The sequence below is a fragment of the Bos mutus genome, chromosome 15 (assembly GCF_027580195.1).
Source record: "Bos mutus isolate GX-2022 chromosome 15, NWIPB_WYAK_1.1, whole genome shotgun sequence".
Taxonomy (NCBI): domain Eukaryota; kingdom Metazoa; phylum Chordata; class Mammalia; order Artiodactyla; family Bovidae; genus Bos; species Bos mutus.
This window is the reverse complement of record NC_091631.1, coordinates 75,260,578-75,271,602: the sequence shown is the minus strand read 5'-3', so window position 1 is coordinate 75,271,602 and position 11,025 is coordinate 75,260,578. Positions and strand designations below refer to the sequence as shown.

Genomic DNA, 11,025 nt, shown 5'->3' with positions numbered 1-11,025 from the left:
CCTTGTTCTGGAGATTTGTTCATTATTGAGAAAATTAGCCACATTTAATCTTTTTAATGGCTGTTATGAGAATACTTTTCTTCATTTGTTTTGAAATATATCCTACTAAAATAAGTATATATAAACACATGTACAGACTGGAAAACAACTTTAAAACAAACTTATGTACTCACCAACCACCAAAAAGAAAAGAACACAAGCTGTTACCTTGCTGTCTTATGCCAGATAATTCTACTCCTTGCCCTGGCATCCATTATCTCGTGCATACACCAATTCTTTCCTTTAAAAAATGTTTAACCACATGTGTTTTAAAGTCTAAACAGTATGCCATTTATTTTTGCTTGTTTTGAGCTTCATATATGATTGTAGTCTTCAGGAAATTGATTTTTTTTTCACTAAAATTAACTTCATATGAATCAGCCATGTGAGTTGGGTTTAGCTGTATAACATTCTATTGTGCAATATTGCAAATAAGAAATCCATTTATATATCTACTTTCTAATAAATGGATATTTGCTTTGATTCTAGGTTTTGCTATTACTATTATGAACAGGAAACCCACAAAAACTCTTGTAAATGATTCCTAAACCCAAATACAAAAATTTTCTCTAGTGTATATAACTAATACTGGAATGGTAGAGTCATAGAGTATATAAAAGTTCAATTTCACATGTTATTGTGAAAGTGTTCTCCAATGTGGCTGTCCTTGCCTCTCCACCAAAAATGCAGTCCAATTGATCTGTATCTTCTAAGGAACCTAATATTTTAGACAACTTAATTTTTTGCCAATCTCTTTGGAATGAAATGACATCTCATTATTTCATGGGTTTCTCTGGTTAATAGTGAGATTGGTCATATATTCATAGGTTCATTGTGAAATTTCTGTTGTTGTTATGTAGTGGGATGTTATCTTCTTTTTATTGATATTTTGACTCTCTTGAGGTAAAACTGACAAAATTATAATATATTTAAACTGTACAATGTTATTACTTGATATATGTATACATTGTGAAAAGATTTCCTCAGGCAGATCAATTAACACATTCATCAGATCAGATCAGTCGTTCAGTCGTGTCCAACACTTTGCAACCCCATGAATTGCAGCACGCCAGTCCTCCCTGTCCATCACCAACTCCCGGAGTTCACTGAGACTCACGTCCATCGAGTCAGTGACGCCATCCAGCCATCTCATCCCCTGTCATCCCCTTCTCCTCCTGCCCCCAATCCCTCGCAGCATCAGAGTCTTTTCCAATGAGTCAACTCTTCGCATGAGGTGGCCAAAGTACTCATAGGTGGAGTTTCAGCTTCAGCATCATTCCTTCCAAAGAAATCCAGGGCTGATCTCCTTCAGAATGGACTGGTTGGTTCTCCTTGCAGTCCAAGGGACTCTCAAGAGTCTTCTCCAACACCACAGTTCAAAAGTGTCAATTCTTCAGCACTCAGCCTTCTTCACAGTCCAACTCTCACATCCATACATGACCACAGGGAAAACCATAGCCTTGACTAGACGAACCTTTGTTGGCAAAGTAATGTCTCTGCTTTTGAATATGCTATCTAGGTTGGTCATAACTTTCCTTCCAAGGAGTAAGCATCTTTTAATTTCATGGCTGCAGTCACCATCTGTAGTGATTTTGGAGCCCCAAAAAAGAAAGTCTGACACTGTTTCCACTGTTTCCCCATCTATTTCCCATGAAGTGATGGGACCAGATGCCATGATCTTCATTTTCTGAATGTTGAGCTTTAAGCCAACTTTTTCACTCTCCACTTTCACTTTCATCAAGAGCCTTTTGAGTTCCTCTTCACTTTCTGCGATAAGGGTGGTGTCACCTGCATTTCTGAGGTTATTGATATCTCTCCCGGCAATCTTGATTCCATCTTGTGTTTCTTCCAGTCCAGCGTTTCTCATGATGTACTCTGCGTATAAGTTAAATAAACAGGGTGACAATATACAGGCTTGAAGTACTCCTTTTCCTATTTGGAACCAGTCTTTTATTCCATGTCCGGTTCTAACTGTTGCTTCCTGACCTGCATACAAATTTCTCAAGAGGCAGATCAGGTGGTCTGGTATTCCCATCTCTTTCAGAATTTTCCACAGTTTATTGTGATCCACACAGTCAAAGGCTTTGGCATAGACAATAAAGCAGAAGCAGATGTTTTTCTGGAACTCTCTTGCTTTTTCCATGATCCAGCAGATGTTGGCAATTCGATCTCTGGTTCCTCTGCCTTTTCTAAAACCAGCTTGAACATCAGGAAGTTCACGGTTCATATATTGCTGAAGCCTGGCTTGGAGAATTTTGAGCATTACTTTACTAGCGTGTGAGATGAGTGCAAATGTGTGGTAATCTGAGCATTCTTTGGCATTGCCTTTCTTTGGGATTGGAATGAAAACTGACCTTTTCCAGTCCTGTGGCCACTGCTGAATTTTCCAAATTTGCTGGCATATTGAGTGCAGCACTTTCACAGCATCATCTTTCAGGATTTGAAATAGCTCAACTGGAGTTCCATCACCTCCACTAGCTTTGTTCGTAGTGATGCTTTCTAAGGCCCACTTGACTTCACATTCCAGGATGTCTGGCTCTAGGTCAGTGATCACACCATCGTGATTATCTGGGTCGTGAAGATCTTTTTTGTACAGGTCTTCTGTGTATTCTTGCCATCTCTTCTTAATATCTTCTGCTTCTGTTAGGTCCATACCATTTCTGTCCTTCATCGAGCCCATCTTTGCATGAAATGTTCCTTTGGTATCTCTGATTTTCTTGAAGAGATCCCTAGTCTTTCCCATTCTGTTGTTTTCCTCTATTTCTTTTCATTGATCGCTGAAGAAGGCTTTCTTATCTCTTCTTGCTATTCTTTGGAACTCTGCATTCAGATGTTTATATCTTTCCTTTCCTCCTTTGCTTTACGTCTCTGTTCTTTTCACAGCTATTTGTAACCCTCTCATATTTATTTATTTTGTAAGATTGCTTAAGACCTACCCTCTTAGCAAATCTCAAGTATATGTTACAGGGCTATAAACCATCATCACCATGAACTACACTGGATTCTCTGAACTTATTCATGTTATAACTGGAAGTTTTTACCCTTTTACCAACCTCTCCCCATTTCAACTCCACCCCTACCCCAGCCCCTGGCCATCACTGCTCCATTGCTCGTATAAGTTTGACTTATTTCACATATGATACCATGCAGTAACTGTGTTTCTCTGGCTGGCATATTTCACTTAGCATTGTGCTCTCCGGATTCAATCATGTTGTCACAAATGTCATTATTTCCTTCTTTTTTTAAAGGCTGAATAATATTCATACATATATATGTCATATTTTACTTTTTTAATTATTTATTTTTAATTTTTGGTTGTGCTCATTCATTGCTGCACATGGGTTTTCTCTAATTGCAGTGAGCAGGGGCTACTCTTCATATCCCTTGAATCTATTTGCCATTTTCACTGTAAGGGATTTGATTTAGGTCATATCTGAATGGTCTATTGTTTTACCCTACTTTCTTCAATTTAAGTCTGAATTTGGCAATAAGGAGTTCATGATCTAAGCCACAGTCAGCTCCCAGTCTTGTTTTTGCTGACTGTATAGAGCTTCTCCATCTTTGGCTGCAAAGAATAGAGTCAATCTGATTTCAGTATTGACCATCTGGTGATGTCCATGTGTAGAGTCATCTCTTGTATTTTTGGAAGAGGGTGTTTGCTATGACCAGTGAATTGTCTTCGTGAAACTCTGTTAACCTTTGCCCTGCTTCATTTTGTACTGCAAGGGCATACTTGCTTGTTACTCCAGGTATCTCTTGACTTCTTACTTTGCATTTCAATCAAAAAAGAAAAGGACATCTTTTTTCTTGTGTTAGTTCTAGAAGGTCTTGTAGGTCTTTACAGAACTGTCCAACTTCAGCTTCTTTGGCATTAGTAGTTGGAGCATAGACCTGGATTACTGTGATACTGAATGGCTTGCCTTGGAAATGAACAGAGATCATTCTGTCATTTTTGAGGTGGCACATGAGTACTGCATTTTGGACTCTTTTGTTGACTATGAGAGCTACTGTATTTCTTCTAAGAGATTCTTGCCCACTGTAGTAGATATAACGGTAATCTGAATTGAAGTCATCCATTCCAGTCCATTTTATTTCACCAATTCCTAAAATGTCAATGTTCACTTTTGCCATCTCCTGTTTGACCACTTCTAATTTATCTTGCTATCCTTATTTCATTCTATTCTTTTATTCTATTATTATTTGCTATTCTATTCTTCATAGTACATGAACCATGAACTTCAAGATGTACAAGCTGAATTTAGAAAAGGCAGAGGAACCAGAGATGAAATTGCCAACATCCATTGCATCATAGAAAAAGCAAGAGAATTCCAGAAAAACATCTACTTCTGCTTTACTGACTATGCCAAAGCCTTTCACAAACTGAAAGATTCTTAACGAGGTGGGAATACTAGACCACCCTACCTGCCTCCCGAGATATCTGTATGCAGGTCAAGATGTAACAATGAGAATGGGACATGGAATAATAGACTGGTTCCAAATTGGAAATGGAGTACATCAAGGCTGTATATTGTCACCGTGCTTATTTAACTTATATGCAGAGTACATCATGAGAAACGCTGGGTGGGAAGAAGCACAAGCTGGAATCAAGATTGCAGGGAGAAATATCAATAACCTCAGGTATGCAGATGACACCACCCTTATAGCAGAAAGCGAAGAGAAACTAACTAGTCTCTTGATGAAAGTGAAAGGGGAAAGTGAAAAGGCTGGCTTAAAACTCAACATTCAAAAAACTAAGATCATGGCTTCCGGTCCCATCCCTTCATGGCAAATAGATGGGGAAACAGTGGAAACAGTGGCAGACTTTATTTTCTTGCATTCCAAAATCCCTGCAGATGGTGACTGCACCATGAAATAAAAAGACACTTGCTCCTTGGAAAAAAAGCTATGACCAACGTGGACAGCATAGTAAAAAGCAGAGACATTACTTTGCCAAAAACCGTCCATAATGTCAAAGCTATGGTTTATCCAGTAGTCATGCATGGACGTGAGAGTTGAACCATAAAGAAGGCTGAACACCTTTTTGAACTGTTGTGTTGGAGAAGACTCTGGAGAGTTCCTTGGACTTCATGGAGATCAATTCAGTCAATCCTAAAGGAAATCAATCCTGAATATTCCTTGGAAGGTCTGATGCTGAAGTTGAAGCTTCAATACTTTGGCCATATGATGAGAAGAATTGACTCATTAGAAAAGACCCTGATGCTGGGAAAGATTGAAGGTGGAGGAGCAGGGGATGACAGAGGATGAGATGGTTGGATGGCATCAAGACTCAATGGACCTGACTTTGAGCAAGTCCTGGGAGATGGTGAAGTACAGGGAAACCTGGCGTGCAACAGTCCATGGGACCACAAAGAGCAGGACATGACTGAGTGACTGAACAACAACAACAAAATGTCATTGGGATTTTGGTAGAGATTGCATTGAGTACGCAGATTGTTTTGAGTAGTACACACATTTTTGATATTAATTATTTCAGTCCTTGAAGATGAATGATCTTATTTATTTTTGTCTTTTTCAATTTCTTTTGTCAGTGTTTTATAGTTTTCAGTGACAGATACTTCACCTCCTTGGTCAAATTTATTTCTAAATATATTATTATTTTTGATGCAATTGTAAATAGGATTGCTTTCTTAATTTCTTAAATAATTCATTATTTCTGTATATTGATATTGCATCCTACAAAATCATTGAAGTTATTCATTAGTCCTAATAGATTTTTGGTGGATTCTTTTTTTTTATTTTATTTTTTAACTTTACAATATTGTATTGGTTTTGCCATATATCAACATGAATCTGACACAGGTATACACGTGTTCCCCATCCTGAATCCTCCTCCCTCCTCCCTCCTCCCTCCCCGTACCATCCCTCTGGGTCATCCCAGTGCACCAGCCCCAATCATCCAGTATCGTGCATCGAACCTGGACTGGCAACTCATTTCATATATGATATTATACATGTTTCAATGCCATTCTCCCAAATCATCCCACCCTCTCCCTCTACCACAGAGTCCGAAAGACTGTTCTATATATCAGTGTCTCTTTTGCTGTCTCATATATAGGGTTATTGTTACCATCTTTCTAAATTCCATATATATGCGTTAGTATACTGTATTGGTGTTTTTCTTTCTGGCTTACTTCACTCTGTATAATAGGCTCCAGTTTCATCCACCTCATTAGAACTGATTCAAATGTATTCTTTTTAATGTATTTTTATATTTAAGATTATGTTACCTACAGACAGAATCAATTTTGCTTCTTCCTTTCTGATTTGGTTGTCTTTATTTCTTTTTCTTGACCAGTTTTTCTGACTAGAATTTACAGTACACTGATGAAAAAAAATGGCAAGAGTGGATAACCTTGTTTTGTTCCATTTATGCAGGAAAATATTTCAGTTTTTAACCATTGAGTCTGATGTTTACAGTGAACTTGTCAAGCTAAAGTTTGGTCAGTTTTTGAAAATATCAGCTCTTAGCTTTAGTGATCTTTTCTACTGTCTTTCTAGTCTCTATTTCATTTATTTATGCTCTGATTTTGGTTTACTTCCTTCAACTAGCTTTGAACCTAGTTTTTCCTTCATTTTCTAGTTCCTTGAGATATAGATTTAAGTAATTTATTGCAATTTTTTCTTTTTCTTTTTTTTGACTCTGTTTTGATGTTTATGCCTTAGATAAAACCTCCATCTTTCTTACACTTGAAAGACTCTCCTCATATAAGAGATGAATCTCTTCAATCAACGCAACCTATGCTCATGGATTTCCCTCAAACCTTTGTGATTGTTCAAGACACCATCCTTGTTCTTACTGGCTCCCAGTAGATGATGGTGTGCCAAGATCCTTCAGTGTCCTAAAGTGAAAGAAAAGTGAAGTTACTCAGTCTTGTCCCACTCTGTGCAACTCCACGGAGTATAGCCTATCACACTCCTCTGTCCACTGGATTTTCCAGGCAAGAGTACTGGAGTGGGTTGCCATTTCCTTCTCCAGAGGATCTTCCTGACCCAGGAATTGAACCCGGGTCTCCTGCATTTTAGGCAGATGCTTTACCGTCTGAGCCACCAGGGAAGTCCTTCAGTATCCTAACAGCACAGGCAAATACCCATATACCTGTTCGGCTCCTGAAGGACTATTGATTGCCTGACGCTTCCTCTCCTGCTGGTAAGTCGCTTCAGTCGTGTCCGACTCTATGTGACCCCATAGACGGCAGCCCACCAGGCTCCCCCATCCCTGGGGTTCTCCAGGCAAGAACACTGGAGTGGGTTGCCATTTCCTTCTCCAATGCATGAAAGTGAAAAGTCAAAGTGAAGTGGCTCAATTGTGTCCGACTCTTAGCGACCCCAAGGACTGCAGCCTATGAGGCTCCTCCGTCCATGGGATTTTCCAGGCAAGAGTACTGGAGTGGGGTGCCATTACCTTCTCCGTCCTCTCCTGAGTGAAAGCTAATTTGAAGATCAACATCAGTATGAGATGGGAATGTCAGGGGATTTTTTTCCTATCAGGAAAAAAGCTGGTGATGGTTGTTTTTACCTTCTTACTCTGTTTTAAGCCAGAAGGAATAGATGCTAGAAGTGCTTGTGTGCCCAAATAGAACCATTTCTGTTTTGTGTGGTCTTGAGGAACTCATCAATGCTTGGCCTCATCATCTCCCAGAGCTGTGTGATCTGGGAGCCAGTCTCTAAGGTAGCAGCTTTAACAGTTGGGGTACTAGATGTATGGACAAGCTCCTTCCACGGAGAAGCTGAAGGTGTGCTTTTACTGTTGGAGTGAGCCAGAGGAGATAGTTTTTTCAGGCCCTTGGGAGAATCCCAGTCAGCGAGTTGATTAGGAGCCAGAAACTCAAGCAGTAGTTTTGAAAGTACAGAGTCCTATTTCTTCCAGGGATAAATTAGGAGATAGTGATGGACATTCTGCCTGCTCCTTTTGTGCTGAGTTCAGGAGGAGTGCTTCAGCATGTGCTTGTGTGCTGATTTGAAAATTATTTTCATTTGTTTTTTGTTTAATAAGCTTATATGGTATTTGTAAATGTTGAACTCCATTTACCATTAGAGCTAGATAATTTAGGGTCCTGTCACTTGGGTAGCAGTCATAAAAGTTAGATGTGTAAACAAGCTCCTTCTAAGAAGATAGCAACCTGGTTTTATTGTTGGAGCAAGACTGAGGGAGAAAGAAGGCGGGTGAAGTGTCCACCGAGGTATTGTTTGGCCTTACTCAGAACCTAGCTGCAGGCTGATTAGAAGCCAGATACTCTGGCTGTAGCTGAGTAAATATGTAGCCAAACTTCTTCCAGGGAAAAGTAGGAAGATGGGTATTTTCATCTCCTCCCTTTGCACTGAGCCTGGGGAGGATAGCCTCATAGAATTTTTGTGCATCTGTTTAGCAATTGATTCTTGCTTGCAATAGTCCTGTAGTGAGGGCTAATGTGATTTGAGGGTCCATTCCTAGAACAGCATCCTTAAATGATAGGTCACTAGATGTATGTTCCAAACCCTTTACTCCTCAAGAAGAAGCTAGATATTGGGAGTCCCTTCCCAGTTGTAAGGCTCTGTGCTGGGTATGAGATTATGGCAATAGGATTTATGGCAAATACCTACGCAAGTCAGTGTGGTATTTTCCCACTTGCCTGTTATGTAGAAGTAACTCAAATAGCTGCTGGATTTCTCTCAGACGGAATTGACCCATGTTGTATATCAGATATATCTGTGGGAAGCAGGAAAGTCTCCAATGTCACCATCTTGATACAGTCCTCTTCTTATTGATTTCTAATAGTTCTAGAAGTTGTGTGTACATTCTAGACACTAGTCTTTTCTTGATCATATGTTTGGCAATATGGCTCACATTTTCACTTCCTCTATAGTTTGTTTTGATGGACACAAGCTCTTCATTGTCACAAAGTAGACCTATCAATACTCTCTTTTATGAATTGTGTTTATTATTTTAATTTAGAAACCCTTTCATACAAAGCCTAAAAAAATATTCTCCAATGTTTTCTTCTAAAAATTTGGAAGTTTTGTCATATACTTTGAATTATTAATCAGATGAGAATTAACAGCTTCACATGTGAGTTTTCTATTCTTGCTCCTTTGGTCAATTAGATTATCCTTGAATCACAACCTCCCAGTCCTAATTGATATAAATTTATAACTCTATTTTGTTGTGCCGATTTCCCCTAATGTGTTTATCCTTCCCTTTGCTCTTGCACATAAAACTCCAAATCATCAATTTTGTTTAAAAATCTATTGGAATTTAAATCAGAATTTCACCATGGCTATTGATAATTCTTCAAAATTTTATGACATCTATATGACTGAATTTTCTTATTCATGAGGTGAAACATCTTTAAATTTAATTAAATATTGTTCAATGTTTTTCTTTAAAGTTTTTTTTAATTTTATTTTATTTAACTTTACAATATTGTATTGGTTTTGCCATATATCAAAATGAATCTGCCACAGGTATACATGTGTTTAAACATACTTTAAAGTTTTATAATTTTATGTGTAGAGGTATTGAACATATTAGATTTCTTCCTTGATTTATTAGATTTGTTTCTGCGTTAATGGTGTCTGTATTGGTGGTCTTCAAGACCTCCCTCATGCTTGAAGGACTTAAAATTCTTAGAAGTTATTGTACTCACAGTTATAATGTATTATAGAAAGAGAATGCAGATCAAAGCCAGCAAAGAGAAAAGGCACATGGGAAGGTCCAGGAGAAACCAGGCGCGAGCTTCCAGGTTTTCCCTCCCAGTAGAAAATATTTACACTCAAGGACAAAGAAAAAAAACGAGCACAAAAACAGCATTAAAGACACTTACTATACATGGTGAAAACATGTGACATCTATGTGGTTGGTGACCCAAGAAGGAATAGAGGGAGAAAATGGGGAAGAAGTAACATTTGAAGATATAGTAACCAAAAACTTTCCAAAACAAATTTACAAAAGTTACTTATCCAATCAAACTGCTCTAAAGACCCTAAGCAACATAAATACAAAATATTTCCACTTTGACTTGTCACAGTAAACCGCAAAACTCCAAAAATAAGTACAAAATTTTAAAACCATCTAGAGGGGGGAAAAACACATACTTTCAAAGTAAAAAGGAAAGACTGAGTTAACTTCACAAAAAATGATGGAAATCAGAAGACATAAAATCATAAGGGATGCATTCTGCTATTGGAATTAATACATATTCATCATAAAGTCTTCTTTAAAAATGAAAGCCTAAAATCAGTCTCCAAATATATTTTAAAAATTTTGCATGTATGCTTGTGAATGTTATAGGTCTACTTATTTTTGATATGTTCCTTTCTGCTATAGCTGTTAAGATTAAAAATAGCTTTTTCAGAAGAATTGAAAATTTCTTATTTTTTTCTTATTTACAGAAAAAAAACTATACAATTTTTATTAGCTACTTGATAAATAGTTGATAGACTTTTCTGTATAATTGTGTCTGGTGTTCTATTTACAGGAGGCTTTTAAACTATGTTTCTGTGTCTTTAATAGTCATAAAGTGTAATAGTCACTGACATTTTCTCTTACTCCAACAATAGCCCACATATATTTTATTTCCATTATCATTTGGTTCTAACCATTTTCCACTATAATTTATTCTTTGATTTGGAGATTTTTTGTTTTCTTTTAAACATCCAAGTATATGGAATTTTTTTAGTTTTATTTTTATTACTGTTAGCTAAATTAATCTCATAGTCAAGAATGTACTATTTGATACTGATTAGAATATTAAAAAACTGTTTTTGGCTTGTTGCTGTTGTTTAGTCACTAAGTTATGTACAACTCTTTGTGACTCCATGAACTGCAGTACATCAGGCTTCAGCACATTCACTACCTCCCTGAGTTTGCCCAGACTCAAGTCCTTTGAGTTAGTGATGCCTCCAACCATCTCATCCTCTGTCATCCCCTTCTCCTCTTGCCTTCAATCTTTCCCAGCATTAGGATCTTTTCCAATGAGTTGGCTCTTT

The 11,025-nt window shown here is 37.7% G+C and overlaps 1 non-coding gene across 1 annotated transcript; it reads right to left on the bottom strand.

Moving 5' to 3' along the window:
- Positions 1-7,041: 7,041 nt before the first annotated feature.
- Positions 7,042-7,114, bottom strand: TRNAF-AAA (transfer RNA phenylalanine (anticodon AAA)). The gene has a single exon. It is a non-coding gene; the product is annotated as a tRNA-Phe (tRNA).
- Between the last annotated feature and the right edge of the window lie 3,911 nt (positions 7,115-11,025).